This window comes from Oncorhynchus gorbuscha, linkage group LG04 (assembly GCF_021184085.1).
Source record: "Oncorhynchus gorbuscha isolate QuinsamMale2020 ecotype Even-year linkage group LG04, OgorEven_v1.0, whole genome shotgun sequence".
NCBI classification, from domain to species: Eukaryota; Metazoa; Chordata; class Actinopteri; order Salmoniformes; family Salmonidae; genus Oncorhynchus; species Oncorhynchus gorbuscha.
Window position 1 is genome coordinate 45512384 of NC_060176.1, and position 18582 is coordinate 45530965.

The window sequence follows — 18582 nt, forward strand, 5'->3', positions numbered from 1 at the left end:
CATCATTAACAACGTATGTTGACAGTGAAATGCTATCTTAAGCAGAGGGAATAAGGCAGCAATGTCCAATTCATTGTCGAAATGTTTTGTTTGCAGAATATTTAGCTTATTCTGCATGTTTCCCATGGTGCAAGATCATTCCACTCAACACCTAATATGTATATATTTCTTAACTCCATTCTTTAACTTTAAATTTGTGTGTATTGTTGTGACTTGTTAGATATTACTGCACTGTTGGAACTAGCAACACAAGCATTTCGCTACACCCGCAATAACATATGCTAAATATGTGTATGTGACCAATAAAATTGAATTTTATTTTATTTTGATTTGGAACAATAGCATAAAATCTTAACACATTCACGGTAGGCCTACACTGTTGATATCGAAGTAAACCAGTCTTAGAAGAAACACTCATAATTTCATGCTACAATACTAGAGATTTGAATAGATCATGGTATAATGTTTTAAATATCTCACTACCATCAAATTGATCATGTCATATTCATGTGAATAAACAACAAAACAACAAACCATTTTGTTGTCCATAGCTAAAAAAGGCTTGTTAAGAGAACCCTGGGAATATTAAACAGAGATGGGCCTGCCCTGCACCCATCTGGTTTTAGTAATGGTTTGGTATTGGGAAATACATCTCAGATGTGGACTTTCTAATCATTACTTCAGCTGTCTTCAAAAGCCCCCCCCCCCCCCCCCCCAAAAAAAAAAAAAAAAGCACTGAGCCAGGATACAGCTTTACTTTATTAAGGGATGATCTGTATAAGAACCTCCTCCATGATCCCATGCACAATAGAAATCTCACAATGGGTAGAATTGTTATCAAATAATGGGCCAGATTTAAACACTGCATTCATTGAATGGGAAATCTGGATCAAAGATGAAAAACTATTTGATAAGGCCTGCCCACTTACGAAGTAGATCATTCGGGACAAGCATACAAATTTCAGAATCATTCTCGATCATTTGCTGATTTCAGGCCATTGGACCATCTGCAACTGACTGTGTGTGTGTGTGTGTGTGACTGTAGACTGGCTCACTATCATGGGTCAGTGTTGATGCCCTTCATGGTTATCTATTGTTATAGTATGTACCTGCTTATCTTCCCGCTAAGACACATGACCTGGGTTAGAAGAGTCATAATGATTACATGGATTTATTAGACTTTTTAAATGTTGATGTTCCGAAGCCAGGAGCTGATAAATGTGTTTATGTTAATCAATGGTCATCTCCCGTGAGACTGGCAGTTATTTGCTTGACAATCACCGGCTGACAATATTTTGTGACTGCCTCAGCCCTAGTGTAGACAAAGAAGAGCTCTCCAGTAGGTGTACCAAAACATTCAAGGGCCATTTTCTCACAAGTTGGTCAACTTTCAAAGCATAATTACTTTCCCATTGTTCCTCATTTGTAGTATATGACATACAATTTTCTAGCTCATTTTCGATTCTCTAATTTTATCCAATATAAAAAATTCAATTACAAATGTTGCTACATAAGACTGAATCGAGCTGGTCAGTCACATTAATTCACTGTAAAAAAATTATAATAAACAAAATATGAAGGGGGGGGGCTTCCTTTTCATGGCATAGAATTGTACCATTTGGAGAGGTGTCCAGGCTACACATTTAGGAAACAATTTGCCCTATTCACCACATCTGTACCCTTTTGAACATTACTATCTGTGGATTTCAGGATGCAACTCAACGCCCCAACGTTAACTGCAGGAAACCATAAAGTGTTATTTAGACTAACAGTGAAAATATTTGGCAGCAAATGGGTCGTTGTAACGTAAGAGTGTTTTTCTCTTTCCTTTACCAGGTCGAAATGTGTTTCATGGATCTTTGAACGTAGGCTAAGCCTGGAGGTTTAAAAAAAAATGAGGCACAGTTCTATGATCTTAATCCACGTACGGGCCTTCAAAGGCATCAAAACCATTCCCTTAACTCCAGTAAAAAACATCCTTTGTGTTTAATGGTATAGCTGTATTCTCTTGTTTTATGGAGCCCCATCAGTAGCCAGCAACATAAAAGGGTCATTTTAGGTGTTTGGAGTAGGCACCCATCCATGATAAAAGCACCCATAAAACAAACTACACCAAGACATTTGAGTCAAGAGAGGGATTCATGCTGAACGGTAAATCCTCCAAATGTTTTCCATAGTACTTACATTTCCAATAAATATGAATTATAGCCTGTTGGTTAGTAGTAGTCTCCTGATATTTCTGTAACTTTTGTTGTTCTTTTCTTGCAGTTGAACAACACCTTTTAACAGCCAAGGACCATACATAATATACTGTACATGTTCCAATGAACAACAAGCTTCAATAGATGTGGTCTACCGTGTCCATTGCTTGGCCCACCTGGCATGCAAACCTCTCACGAGAACCATGTTGCACAATCCAAAACATTGTGTTACATGTACTGTAATAGCTACCCACTGGGCCCAAACTGGTTGAATCAACATTGTTTCAATGTAATTTGTTAATACATTGTATTTATACAAAGTTGTCAACGTAAACTGTTGTTTTGAGGGTGTAATTTACATTTTGTATAAAATATTTTGAATTTTTACCTTTAAAACAATGTTAGATCTTCAATCACGTTCAGAAAAAAACACAATAGGCTGGGCAGTACCTCCTACAGCTATCCTTTGGTCTCCTATCCAGGGTTATAACTTAGCCCAGCCCTATTTATGTATGGTATGTGTAACTGACTATTACCAATGTGCTATCATGAAAATGATTATTGAAAGATTTCTTAAAAACTAAATAGATTAACTGTTGCTAATGAAGTCTTTTCAATTGATAGGTTTAACAGAGCAAATGAAATGTGACCGTACTTTACCACTCATTTATCATCAATGATGCTATTTAGGCTTATATAGCATTTGCAAAGTCAACACCAGCTATTCTTTCAATTGAACCATTATTCAACAAAAAATGGACAATATAATAGGCCTATTGATACAAAAGCTGTGGTTGATTTAAAATGTAATGATATTTAGTGGCACTGAATTGTGTTCAGTTGACAACACAACCATTTGAAGGAGATGTACAGTATATTCTGCTTAGATAGTTTAATCTGTGCCTCTGACTTGGTCTGGCTTTAATTCCAGTTTGTCTACAAATGAATTAAGATAATGCTTTCACATCTTAATCTCAACCCCACAAAAATAATTAAGGAATAGGACTATATCAAATCAAAGTGCATCACGTGTATTTATTTTTTATTCTATTTCAAAAGTAATATTGAATTGTTAAGTTGACAACGCAACCAAAATATCAAGCTTTTAAAGGGGAAGTACCTTATTAAGAAAGTATTCACACCCCTTCACATTTTCCAGCCTGATACAGCCTGTGTTACAGCCTGATAAAAATAAAAACATATATTGAGATTTTGTGTCACTGACCTACACAAAACACCCCATAATATCAAAGTGGAATTTTGTTTGTAGGACATATTGGAAATTAATAAAACATTAAAAGCTGAAATGTGTTAAATAATAGTGGTTACCATGATTTTTGAATGACTATCCCATCTCTGTACCCCACACACAGAATAATCTGTAAGGTCCCTCAATCAAATAGTGAATTTAAAGCACAGATTAAACCAGAAAGACGAGGAACGTTTTTCAATACCTCGCAAAGAAGGGCATCAATTGGAAGATGTGTAAAAAAACAAAAAGCAGATGCTCAGTATCCATTTGAGCATGGTGAAGTTATTAATTATACTTTGGATGGTGTGTCAATACACCCATTCACTACAAAGATACAGGCGTCCTTCCTAACTCAGTTGCCGGAGAGGAAGGAAACGATGAACAGTTACAGAGTTTAATGGTTGTGATATGAGAAAACTGGATCAACATAATTTAAGTTAACCTACAATACTAACCTCAATGACAGAGAGAAAAGAAGGAAGCCTGTACAGAATAACAATATTCCAAAACATGCATCCTGTTGGCAGCAAGTAATACTGAAAGAAAATGTGAAAACAAAATGAACTTTTCTCCTGAATACAAAGTGTTATGTTTAGGGAAAATCCAACACATCACTGAGTACCCCTCTTCATATGTTCAAGCATGCTGGCGGCTGCATCATGTTATGGGTATGCTTGTCATCGGCAGACTAGGGAATTTTGTAGGATAAAAATAAACGGGATAGAGCTACAGTATAAGCACAGGCAAAATCCTAAAGGAAAACCTTGTCTAGTCTGCTTTCCAACAGACACTGGGAGATGAAATCACCTTTCAGAAGGACAAGAACCTAAAACACAAGGCCAAATATACACTGGAGTTGCTTACCAAGACGACATTGAATGTACCTAAGTGGCCTAGTTACAGTTCTGATTTAAATCGGATTTAAAATCTGTTGCAAGACTTGAAAATGGCTGTCTAGCAATGATCAACAATCAACTTGACATAGATTGAAGAATTTAAAAAGAATAATAGACAAATATTGTACAATCCAGGTGTGCAAAGCTGTTAAAAAAACTCACAGCTGGAATCATCGCCATACCCCAATGTATTGAATTAAAAACATGTTTTCACTTTGTCATTAAGGGGTATGTGTCACACCCTGACCTTCAAGCTTTTTATGTCTCTATTTTGGTTTGGTCAGGGTGTGATTTGGGCATTCTATGTTCCTTTTTCTATGGTTTTGTATTTCTTTGTTTTGGCAGGGTATGGTTCTCAATCAGGGACAGCTGTCTATCGTTGTCTCTGATTGGGAACCATACTTAGGTAGCTTTATCCCACAGGGTTTTGTGGGTAGTTATTTTCTGTTTTGTGTTTCTGCTCCAGACAGGACTGTTTCGGTTTGTGATTTTTGTTATTTAGTGGTCAGTTGAAATAAAAGTATGAACACGTACCACGCTGCGCTTTGGTCCACACCTTCTTCAACAGATGATCGTTACAGTATGGGTGAGAAAAAAATATCTATTTAATCCATTCTGAATCCAGGCTGTAACACAACAACATGTGGAATGAGTGAAGGGGTATGAATACTTCCTGAAGGCACTGCTTGAATAGTTCCATCTGAGCCACTGGCTTAAATCCCATAGATTTGGTTTAGGTTTTTGGTTGAGATGAAGACGTGAATACAACATATCAGTTATTAATAGACCAACTGGGAATAAATCCAGAATAAGTCAGTGGAACAGATGGAACTATCCAAACAAAGTCTACTTCAAATGTTGATATTTAGTTCTGTTGAAAACCAAACACAATTCAACATCACTTTTGAATATAATAAATAGCCTATTAAGTTGTCAACAAGTTAACAAATTATATGTTGTAATCACGTCTCCAACTCAAACAAAAATAAAAGTTGGGATGGGATTAAGCCAGTGGCTAAGCAGTAGATATATATCCTTTAAATGTTAACATTTGGTTGCATTGTCAACCAAACACAATTCAGTATTACTTTTGTAATACAGTAAATAGCCTAAATATAAAGCTATTTTACAAACTCATCTAACATTCAACCTTAAAACTAGTAACACCTCCATGGCCACATTTTGAGGTTACTGTAACTACACAGGTCTTCTTATGTAATCATATAAAACTGCATGTTCAAGACAGCGTGCATCGGTCACCGCAGGTCCGTGGATATCTTCACAATTGCTGTAGTAATAATCTGTACAGAATCTCAAATTGCATTGATCACTTGCACCATGTAGGCCTACTTTTAATGTAATATCAACTGCAATCCAGGTCATTTGGTTCTGCTATTAGATGGTGCACAGTGATAGCAATGATAATATCTGACATTATATGACTATTTGAACGTTGCTGGGCTTTTAAATAGTTGAAAGCACAGTGATCAGCATTTGTTGAAAACATAGTGAGAACACATTGGAAATTCAACTAACTTTTGGCTGTCTTTTTGAGTGGGTGAATGTAGGTTGTAATCGCATTGATCAACGTCTCAACCAAATATGACCCAATTATCCACGTTGAATTGACATGGTGTGCCCAGTAGATAGTATCTGTATGCTTGTTTCAGACAGCTATTTTGATGTTGTGTTCCTGGGATTGTCTACAGCATTCAAAAGGGCAAGGAATTGATTAATGCAGACTACATTTGGATTAGAGTCAATTTGGCAAATCCTTCATATCAATGTCATTACTTTTGACCAACTCTGGCCTCCAAGGCCCTTTGTTTTCTCATATTCAACGGTTTGCAGTGTTTCATTGTTGTTCTCTACACCATCTAATTGCCTTTAAAACATCTGCATTTGCAACGAATGGCACTCTGTTAAAACGCAGGAGGTGTTTTTTTTTCTCAAACATGGGGCTAGCATTTGAGATGGGATAAGGGGGGGTGTTGGATCAAACTCACTGCACCAACTGCCATGTGTTTTTGAATAATAGCCATTAAGTTTAAGAGTATGATGTCATGGTAGATTTGTTGTTCCAGTAACTATATTCCTTCATTCCATCCAGTTCCTGCTCTCTCACATGATAGAATTCCAAAAATACATGAAAGATTTTTACTTTGCCATGTAATTCACAGGGAAGGAAATATTTGCAATAAACATATAAAACATTAGGTCAGTGTACGCTACACACTCCTCTCCTCCAGTTGAAGTTAAAAAAAAAGGTTGGATATTCAGAATCTGTATTCTCTTGAAGAAAACATTAGCACCTCTTTCCGACACTGTAAAGTTTGTTTCATTTCTAGAACTCCTATTTGTCAGCTTTCAACATGCAGTTAAAGCAATTACCCGTAACAATCTCTCACTGATTATTTTCCTCACCATCACTGAGCACTGGGCAAGACAAACTCAAATAAGAGCCTCTGAGTAGTGTGGTGATGCCAACGTAAACCCAGTAATGTCATTTTTGGAAGCTGTTCTATATCTGTCACCAGCGTGACCAACCACCCCCAACATTCCAAACTAACTTGTTCAAATATTTGGGTAAAATATGAGACTGGATAATTTGTCAGTGAAAATGCATTAAACCTGTCAAAAGTACTGCAATGAAAAACGAAACAATTCCTTCGTAGCTGCAGTGTCAGCAAGTATGGTGTTGGGAGATTCTATTTCTCTAATTGTGTGCAAATTGAATAGCCTGGTCCCAGATCTGTTTCTGCTCTCTTGCAAACTCATTGTCACTCATTGTATAGCATGATAAATCCATTAGGAGTTGGCAAGAGAGCAGAAACAGACTGGCATCGGGGCTTCAAATGTAAACATTACTGCAGCATAAGTGATTCAAGACCTAGACTGGCTGATAAAATGTCCCATATACATGGCCGGCCCGCTCATTAGGCAGGATTAGGCCACCGCCTATGGCGACAGATTTTTATTGATTTATTTCACATAGTTCTCATTTGGAACTGCGACCTGGCCAAGATAAAGTAAATCATTTCGACACATACAACAACACAGAGTTACACATGGAATAAACAAACATACAATCAATAATACAGTAGAAAAATATATATACAGCATGTGCAAATTTTTATTTTATTTCACCTTTATTTAACCAGGTAGGCTAGTTGAGAACAAGTAGGATAAGGTAGGATAAGAGAGTAAGGCAATAAATAAGCTATGGTGGCAAATTACTTACAATATAGCAATTAAACACTGGAATGGTAGGATGTGCAGAAGGTTAATGTGCAAGTTGAGATACTGGGGTGCAAAGGAGCAAGATAAATAAATAAATAAATACAGTATGGGGATGAGGTAGATTGGATGGGTTATTTACAGATGAGCTATGTACAGGTGCAGTGATCTGTGAGCTGTTCTGACAGCTGGTGCTTAAAGCTAGTGAGGGAGATAAGTAGTTCCAGTTTCAGAGATTTTTGCTTTTCATCCCAGTCATTGGCAGCAGAGAACTGGACGGAGAGGCGGCCAAAGGAAGAACTGGCTTTGGGGGTGACCAGTGAGATATACTTGCTGGAGCGCGTGCTATGGGTTGGTGCTGCTATGGTGACCAGTGAGCTGAGATTAGGCTGAGCTTTACCTAGCAGAGACTTGTAGATGACCTGGAGCCAGTGGGTTTGGTGACGAGTATGAAGCGAGGGCCAGCCAACGAGAGCATACAGGTCGCAGTGGTGGGTAGTATATGGGACTTTGGTGACAAAACGGATGGTACTGTGATAGACTGCATCCAATTTGTTGAGTAGAGTGTTGGAGGCTATTTTGTAAATGACATCGCCGAAGTCGAGGATCGGTAGGATGGCCAGTTTTACGAGGGTATGATTGGCAGCATGAGTGAAGGATGCTTTGTTGAGAAATAGGAAGCCGATTCTAGATTTCATTTTGGATTGGAGATGTTTGGTGTGAGTCTGGAAGGAGAGTTTACAGTCTAACCAGACACCTAGGTATTTGTAGTTGTCCACATATTCTAAGTCAGAACCGTCCAGAGTAGTGATGCTGGATGGGCAGGCAGGTTCGGGCAGCGATCGGTTAAAGAGCATGCATTTAGTTTTACTTGCATTTAAGAGCAGTTGGAGGCCATGGAAGGAGAGTTGTATGGCATTAAAGCTGATCTGGAGGTTAGTTAACACAGTGTCCAGAGGTATACAGAATGGTGGATCAAAGAATCACCAGCAGCGAGAGCGACATCATTGACATATACAGAGAAGAGAGTCGGCCCGAGAATTGAACCCTGTGGCACCCCCATAGAGACTGCCAGAGGTCTGGACAACAGGCCCTCCGATTTACATACTGAACCCTATCGGAGAAGACGTTGGTGAACCAAGCGAGGCAATCATTTGAGAAACCAAGGATGTTGAGTCTGCCAATAAGAATGTTGTGATTGACAGAGTCGAAAGCCTTAGCCAGGTCGATGAATACGGCTGCACAGTAATGTCATTTATCGATAGCGGTTAAGATATCGCTTAGGACTTTGATCGTGGCTGAGGTGCACCCATGACCAGCTCTGAATCCAGATTGCATAGCGGAGAAGGTACGGTGAGATTCGAAATGGTCGGTAATCTGTTCGTTAACTTGACTTTCAAAGACCTTAGAAATGCAGGGTAGAATAGATATACATTAGGTCTGTAGCAGTTTGGGTCAAGAGTGTCTTCTCCTTTGAAGAGGGGGATGACTGCGCCAGCTTTCCAGTCTTTGGGAATCTCAGACGACACGAAAGAGATTGAACAGGCTAGTAATAGGGGTTGCAATAATTTCGGCAGATCATTTTATAAAGAGAGGGTCCAGATTGGCTGATTTGTAGGGGACAGATTTCGCAGCTCTTTCAGAACATCAGCTATCTGGATTTGGGTGGAGGAGAAGTGGGGGAGGTTTGGGAGAGTTGCTGTGGGGAGTGCAGGGCTGTTGACCGGGGTAGGGGTAGCCAGGTGGAAAGTATGGCCAGTCGTAGAAAAATGCTTATTGAAATTCTCAATTATTGTGGATTTATCGGTAATGACAGTGTTTCCTAGCCTCAGTGCAGTGGGCAGCTGGGGGGAGGTGCTCTTATTCTCCATGGACTTTACAGTGTCCCAGAACGTTTTTGGGTTTGTACTACAGGATGCAAATGCAAAAAGCTATGCTTAGCTTTCCTAACTGCCTGTGTATATTGGTTCCTAACTTCCCTGAAAAGTTGGAGACTTTTATCTCCCTCACCAACTTCAAACATCAGCTAGCTGAGCAGCTAACCGATCGCTGCAGCTGTACATAATCTATTGGTAAATAGCACACCCATTTTCACCTACCTCATCCCCACAGTTTTTATTTAATTACTTTTCTGCTCTTTTGCACAACAATATCTCTACCTGTACATGATCATCTGATCATCTATCACTCCAGTGTTAATCTGCAATATTGTAATTATTCGCCTACCTCCTCATGCCTTTTGCACACATTGTATATAGACTCCCCTTTTTTCTCTGTGTTATTGACTTGTTAATTGTTTACTCCATGTGTAACTCTGTGTTGTCTGTTCACACTGCTATGCTTTATCTTGGCCAGGTCGCAGTTGCAAATGAGAACCTGTTCTCAACTAGCCTACCTGGTTAAATAAAGGTGAAATAAAATTGAAAAAATCACGGGGTCTATTTGATGCTAATACAGAATGCCACAGGATGTTTTTGTGCTGGTCAAGGGTAGACAGGTTTGGAGTGACTCAAGGGCGACATCTATTCCTAGTTCTAAAATTTTTGAAGGGAGCATGCTTATTTAAGATGGTGAGGAAGGCACTTTTAAAGAATAACCAGGCATCCTCTACTGACGGCATAAGGTCAATGTCATTCCAGGATACTCCGGCCAGGTCAATTAGAAAGGCCTGTTCGCTGAAGTGTTTTAGGGAGCATTTGACAGTGATGAGGGGTGGTCGTTTGATGGCAGACCCATTACGGATGCAGGCAACGAGGCAGTGATCGCTGAGATCTTGGTTGAAAACAGCAGAGATGTATTTGGAGGGCGAGTTGGTTAGGATGATACAGTGCCTTGCCAAAGTATTCGGCCCCCTTGAACTTTGCGACCTTTTGCCACATTTCAGGCTTCGAACATAAAGATATAAAACTGTATTTTTTTGTGAAGATTCAACAACAAGTGGGACACAATCATGAAGTGGAACGACATTTATTGGATATTTCAAACCTTTTTACAAATCAAAAACTGAAAAATTGGGCGTGCAAAATTATTCAGCCCCTTTACTTTCAGTGCAGCAAACTCTCTCCAGAAGTTCAGTGAGGATTTCTGAATGATCCAATGTTGACCTAAATGACTAATGATGATAAATACAATCCACCTGTGTGTAATCAAGTCTCCGTATAAATGCACCTGCACTGTGATAGTCTCAGAGGTCCGTTAAAAGTGCAGAGAGCATCATGAAGAACAAGGAACACACCAGGCAGGTCCGAGATACTGTTGTGAAGAAGTTTAAAGCCGGATTTGGATACAAAAAGATTTCCCAAGCTTTAAACATCCCAAGGAGCACTGTGCAAGCGATAATATTGAAATGGAAGGAGTATCAGACCACTGCAAATCTACCAAGACCTGGCCGTCCCTCTAAACTTTCAGCTCATACAAGGAGAAGACTGATCAGAGATGCAGCCAAGAGGCCCATGATCACTCTGGATGAACTGCAGAGATCTACAGCTGAGGTGGGAGACTCTGTCCATAGGACAACAATCAGTCGTATATTACACAAATCTGGCCTTTATGGAAGAGTGGCAAGAAGAAAGCCATTTCTTAACCCTTTCACACGTACCATCACACGGGTGTGATCGTTCTACAGTGGTCCCTGAAGCGTAAGATCACACCCTGACGCAACAATCAGCGTTTGAGCTGGCCACTTTTTTTCAGAAACTATTTACACAAACACAGTCCTTACAAAGTTATGTCCAGAATGTCAGCAGTTTATTTTTGGATGCATTGTTCAGAAATTCACAGAAGTAAATATAGCATAACACAATCATCCTAACCGGAAAAATGTAGGCTACATTTGTCCTAGCGCTGAGGAAAGATTGACCCAACACAAGCAGTCATATTTTCTAACTCTCGGCTGACGTAAACTACAATATGAATTAGCTAATAGCAATTACTGTATATAATTAATCACATCACGGTTGAGTGAGCTCACCATTGATCGAAATAACTAGGTAAAACACTTTATAGAAATCGAAAGTAATCCGACGATTAGTTTCAGCGCGCAGCCATGCATTTTTTCCTCGCAGAAACCAAAGATAATAAGAGAAGTCATTCACATCCCACCATTCATTTCCGGAAGTCCTCAAAAAATTAGTGAACTCTTACTCACCTCATTTTGTTATAACATCTTTGGTCAAACAGACTGAATCTCAGAATGCATTGTATGTCAACAAACATGGCTACACAGCTGGAATTAGCTTAGCTCATCATAATCAGTACAACCTTCAAAAAGGTATTTTACACACATAATATGTGCCCATTACAATCTGTGCAAAGAATCGGAATGCATGATTTGTCACCTAGAATTGAAAACATGTGAATAAATTCGTAAATACACAAATAATTACCACACAAAACAATTGCTGATAGTGATTTATTGATACAAGTAGCGCGTGCCGGCAGTCAACCACGTAACCTCACCATTCAGTGTTGTTGCAGCCATGATACTATGCCTTAGAAATGGGGGTGGAAATGCAGTTGTTGTTCAGTCACTGCATGGATATTAAATATGGGTTATGCATATTCAGTTTTTTGTCCTCTAGTAAAACAAGTTGTTGAACCAACTACCAGTACTGCAATAAAATAGATTAATATTACATTTTGGCATATGTGTTTTCTTGCTGTGTTTTCATCCAGTACAACTGTTAAGGAGTGTACGTTAGCATACAAAAGCTGTCCTCATTCTTCAGCTCCAAAGATGTCCAGCTCCAGTTATGATATTGGCAAATAATGTTTCTGGTTTCTGAAAGTACAGAATAAAGAGGAATTATTAATTAGAATACAATATAAGGATATAGCAATAAAACAATACTACAAAGAAGTAACATAATAAACACTGCTATAAAAAAATAGTTTATTGCATTGACAAAATCACAGATTTGAGTTATAACAGTAAGAAACTAACTTTTGAGCTCTACAAGGGGGCAAGGCAGGGCAGAACAGAGCTATGCTGAATAGACCAAATAAACAAACCATGGTCATATTTTTCATTTATTTAACTAGGCAAGTAATTTAAGAACAAATTATTATTTACAATGATGGCCTACACCAGCCAAACTCGGACAACGCTGGGCCAATTGTGCACTGCACTATGGGACTCCCAATCACATGCAGTTGTGATACAGCCTGGATTTGAACCAGGGTGTCTGTAGTGCCATAGACCGCTGCGCCACTTGGAAGTCATAAGGCAAGGGTAGCTTCAAAATACAACACAAGCTAATAGTTTTCTGACGCAACTAGCATCGTGTTACAGAGCTAATAGAATAATGTAGCTAGGTAAGCATGATTGACAATAACACCATAAAGGTTATAACATGTGTAACGTTACCTCACGTGTCCGCAGTTATAAGGAATATATTGTAATCTACAGCTACAGCAGAAACGGCATACGGAAACTATTATTATAACTATTATAATGTAATAAGGCACTTACTTTGATGGAAACGCAGCCTGGATTTGAACCAGGGAGTCTGTAGTGACGCCTCTAGTACTTATGTGCTGTGCCTTTGACCGCTGCACCACTTGAGAGTCATAAGGCCATGGTAGTTTCAAAATGCAACACAAGATACTACTTCTCTGACGCATTTAACATTGTTTTACAGAGCTAATAGAAGAATGTGGCTACATAAGCACGATTGACTATAACACCATAAAGGTTATAAAATGAGTAACGTTACCTCACGTGTCCGCGGTGATAAAGAATATACACAAATATATTATGCTCCATATATACAGTACGCTACAATAGAAATGTGGAATAGAAAATGTGAACACGTGTGCAGATCCTGTTCTGACGGGAGATGAGCAAATGTCTGCAGACGTGAACTGCACAAACAATTGGGAAGTGCTTGGGGAATTTTGTCCATTTCAGAAATGTCCCAAAAAATGTAATCATCCGCAAAAGTAAAAATGACTATTTTTATGTGAATGAATGAAAAGGCGGAACACACCTAAATTCAAACTGTTTTTAGAAAATAAAAACTTGTTTGAAAATCATTTGAAATTGAAGTTAAAACAACCTATTAACATAAACAGGCTGCGTGCTTTAGTTTGAGGGCAGCGCGGATCAAATGTACTGTTACGTATCAATCACATTCTGGAATGGAGAGAACATTCTAACATCACGTGCATAAAAAAACTCACGCTGGGGCGACCGTTAGAGATATTTGGAACTCACGCATGAAAGGGTTAAAGATCTCCATTTAAAAAATTGTTTAATGTTTGCCACAAGCCACCTGGGAGACACACCAAACATGTGGAAGAAGGTGCTCTGGTCAGATGAAACCAAAATTGAACTTTTTGGCAACAATGCAAAACTATATGTTTGGCGTAAAAGCAACACAGCTCATCCCACAGCCCTGAACACACCATCCCCACTGTCAAACATGGTGGTGGCAGCATCATGGTTTGGGCCTGCTTTTCTTCAGCAGGGACAGGGAAGATGGTTAAAATTAGTGGGAAGATGGATGGAGCCAAATACAGGACCATTCTGGAAGAACCTGATGGAGTCTGCAAAAGACCTGAGACTGGGACGGAGATTTGTCTTCCAACAAGACAATGACCCAAAACATAAAGCAAAATCTACAATGGAATGGTTCAAAAATAAACATATCCAGGTGTTAGAATGGCCAAGTCAAAGTCCAAACCTGAATCCAAGGCACTGTATCTATGAGTGTGCCCGTGTTTACGGATTTGGGGCTATACCTGGTAGGTTTATTGATAATTTGTTTGAGATTGAGGGCATCAAGCTTAGAATGTAGGATGGTAGGGTGATAAGCATCTCCCAGTTTAGGTCACCTAATAGCACGAACACAGAAGATAGACGAGGCCAATCAATTCACATATGGTGTCTGGGGGCAGAGGGTGGTCTATAGCAAGCGGCAACGGTGAGAGTCTTGTTTCTGGAATGGTGCATTATTAGAAGTAGAAGCTTGAATTGTTTTGGTACAGACCTGGATAGTAAGACAGAACTCTGCAGGCTATCTCTGCAGTAGATTGCAACGCCACCCCCTTTGGAAGTTCTATCTTGGCGGAAAATGTTATTGTTAGGGATGGAAATCTCTGGGTTTTTGGTGGTTTTCCTAAGCCAGGATTCAGACACGGCTAAGACATCGGGTTGGCAGAATGTGCTAACGCAGTGAATAAAGCAAACTTAGGGAGTAGGCTTCTAATGTTAACATGCATGAAACCAAGGCTTTTACAGTTACAGATGTCAACAAATGAGAGCTACCTGGGGTGTAGGAGTGGAGCTAGGCACTGCAGGTCTTGGATTAACCTCTACATCACCAGAGAAACAGAGGAGAAGTAGGATAAAGGTATGGCTAAAGGCTATAAGAACTTGCCGTCTAGCACATTCGGAACAGAGAGTAAAGGGAGTAGGTTTCTGAGCACAATAGCATAGATTCAAGGCATAATGTACAGACAAATGTATGGTAGGAAGAGAGTACATTGGAGGTAAAACTAGGCATTGAGTAATGATGAGAGAGATATAGTCTCTAGAGACGTTTAAACCAGGTGATGTCGTCGCATATATGGGAGGTGGAACAACATGGTTGGTTAAGGCATATTGAGCAGGGCTAGAGGTCCTACAGTGAAATAAGACAGTAATCCCGAACCAGGACAGTAATGGACAAAGCATATTGATATTAGGGAGAGGCATGCATAGCCAAGTGATCGTATGGGTCCAATGAGTGGTTGGGTTGGCTGGGGACACGGCGATAGAGAGACCGGGGCAAGCAAGCTAGCAGTTAGCAGGCCGGGGCTAGCAAGCTAGCATGAGGGCCTTAGAGGGACATTGCGATGGGGGAAAGTCTGTTTTTTCCTCCTCGTGCTGTGATGTCGTCAGACCAGTCGTGGAACTAGTAGGGTTCCAGGTAGCAGAGGGGTCCAAGTCCAATTGGCAAAATGGGTATAGTGGTCCAAGAAACTGGCAGATGGATCAGCTAACAGTCCAATATGCTATAGATAGCTATCAAGCCATGGTTAGCAGAATGGGCCTTCTGGGGACGATGCGCCTGAGGGGCCTGTTGGGATTCTAGGGCAGATTATGTCAGTATTCCAGTCGTGAAGGATCGGCGGGGTTCCGTGCCCCGTACCGGCATTAGAAGGGGTCCGGATATTGTAGCCGAGGAGTGAGCTTCAGGAGTAGCCCAGGAGCCCTAGCCGGGAGATGGGTCTAGCATGGGCTAGCTCCAGGCTAGTTGGTGCTTTCTCTGGGACGGAAACGTTAGCCAGGAGTAGTCAACCCGGGTTGCGGTTAGCTAGCTGCCATGATCCAGATTAAAACGTTCAGAGTTTGCTGTAGAAATCCAGGGATATGGAGAATAAAAATAGGTATGTTCTGGTTTGAAACGCGTTGTACGAACTGGCGAGAGCTTTCCGAGCTAAAGGTTAGCTGACTGATAGCTGATAGCTGGTAGCTAGTTAGCTAGCTATCATCAGTTGAGGTATTCCAGTTCGGAGGTAAATAGAAATACTTTAGAAAACAAAAACAAATCCACAACACATTGGATGAGGCGGGTTGCAGGAGATTATTTTGAAGTTGAGGTTTAGGAAAAATATTAAAATTGACGAGGGCAGCATTTTCTGAGTTAAACTGACCAAGACTCACCTCCAACAACTCATAAAACCTCACATAATTATGGCTAAAAACAATGTCCATTTCTCTCAACCAGTGGCATATGGGCTTTTTATGTGAGCGCTGATGGCACCCTTTGATAAGCAGAGCCCACTTTGTCAAAGGCAAGGGGGCAAAATATTTTACTTGTCCATTCCCAGTGCACCTCTCCAGGGTGCTGTTGGAGAGATGCACCTCTGCAGAAAGTGTGGCCTTTTCTGTCGTCTACAGACTGGAGATAAAGTGTATGACAGTGTAATGAGACTGACACTTTTCACAATGTGCAGGATTCTCCAATCAAATAGCCTAACCTAAACGGCCCTCAATGAAATACAAATGTTCTGTCATGTTAACAAACAACATATCCTAAAAACAGGACAGGACAGATCAAAGTAAAATGGACAATCACTGTTGTCCAGGAGTTTCACCCCTTTGTCATGATCAGTGGTTTCAAGTTTTTATCCGTATATCTTTGATAAGTTGATCATAGTGAAGCATGTAAACACATTGCAAATAGGCTCTCGATAACTCCTGATAAAGTTGGGTAGCTGATATTCAGAGCTTAAATAGCCAAATCAATTAGTCACAGGAATCAGGACTAATAAAGCCAATGCAATGGCCTATTTTACAAACGGTGGGTCTACTACTTGGATGGGCGTTCATAAGATTCCATTGCTGGCAGACATGGTACAGTAGGCTACACCCTAGTAAGCACGAGCCAATGTCTTTTGGAAGTCTTTTTTTTTGTTCCTGTTCGGACGTTGTTTTTTTTTGTTTTACAAACGGTAGGCTTACCACATAGAAGGGCATTCATAAAGGCAACACTGTAGGCTATACCTTAGTAAGCACGGACCGACACCGATGCCTTTTGGAAGTCTTTTTTTTTGTGTGTAATTCCAGACCCAACTTTCCACATCAACGGAACATTGGTTTTTGGTCCGGTCCAGACATCTATGGTTGGTTCAGCTTTGGTGCAGTCCAGACTGGCCTTGATATCAATGTCCACAGACGCAGATTTCTGGTCCGGTCCTAAACCAATCGGAACCAATCATAGACATCTATGTTTGGTTCAGATTTTGTCTGGCCTGAACCAGCCTTGATTTGGCCCAAACATAGGCGTCTATAAATAACTTTCAATAACTTTAAACTTCAATCCAGAACAAAAAAATTGCCTGATTTCAACATTCGGAAAATACATATTTTCAACGTCTTTAAAGTACATATCTTCAACATCCAAAAATAAGTACTTTTATTTATTTTTTTTCAACGTCCGGATGCCTTTTTAATGTCCTGGAAAAGATGTATTTTAAACATACGGAAAATACCCTTTCACCATTAATTCAGAACCTACATTGAACCTAACTTCAATGTCTGGAACATATGTCTTTTAGACATGCTAATTTAGTGTATTTTAGACACATTTTCAACGTCGTTGGTATTATTCTAGTTAAGCAGGGGGCGCCATTTTTTGGTCTTGCCTATGGCGGCAGAACGGTAAGGACCTGCCTGTATAGCACGCATTGCTGTGTTATCGTCAGTGACCACTGATCTGAAAAGGACTGGGTAGGTTTAAGCAATGTCGACTAAACTGAACCCAGATAACTGTAACATATGACATAGCATATTCTGGAATATAGAATTCTTTATTTTTCAAGAACTCCTCTATTCCCGAGTAGGCATATTCATTTGACACACTACTTAAATCAATTATTTCACATTTTGCAAAAACACTTTTTCTCCAGGGACACATCAGACACTTTGGCCAAATCATTCCATTGGCTTACTGGAAGTGCTAGACCACAATTATGAGAGATGACATTAGACCATGCAGCCACATAATATTTATGAATGCAGCTACATGTCGAAGACATGTTTATGCTCTCGTATAAGTCTTCTATGTTTTGTGCAGAGAGCACACTAGCCTCATGAGGACAGATTCATTACTTTCAAGCAGCCAATCCCAATCTGACATCATATTAAAAGTTCAGTTATTGCTCAATTATGTTCCTCAGCTTCGCATGCCAACAATTTTAAGTGAATTTCCTAAACCATCCTCCAACATAGAAACCACCAACAGCTGTTGCATTATGGGGTGAACAGAGCTGTGTGGGACTCCTCCATCTTTATTGATACTGATACTAAAAGTGAAGATAAAAGAGGGGATTTTTATGGACGCACCCACGTAAAGAAATACGACAGTTTACTATAGAATAGTACTTACTGTAGAATTCTATAATAAAATGTAATATAATGTAGAAACTATACTACACACTGTAGCATCCTTCGATCATGTGTAGTACTTCCTCTAGAATGTTTTAGTATGCTATAGAATAAATACTACTG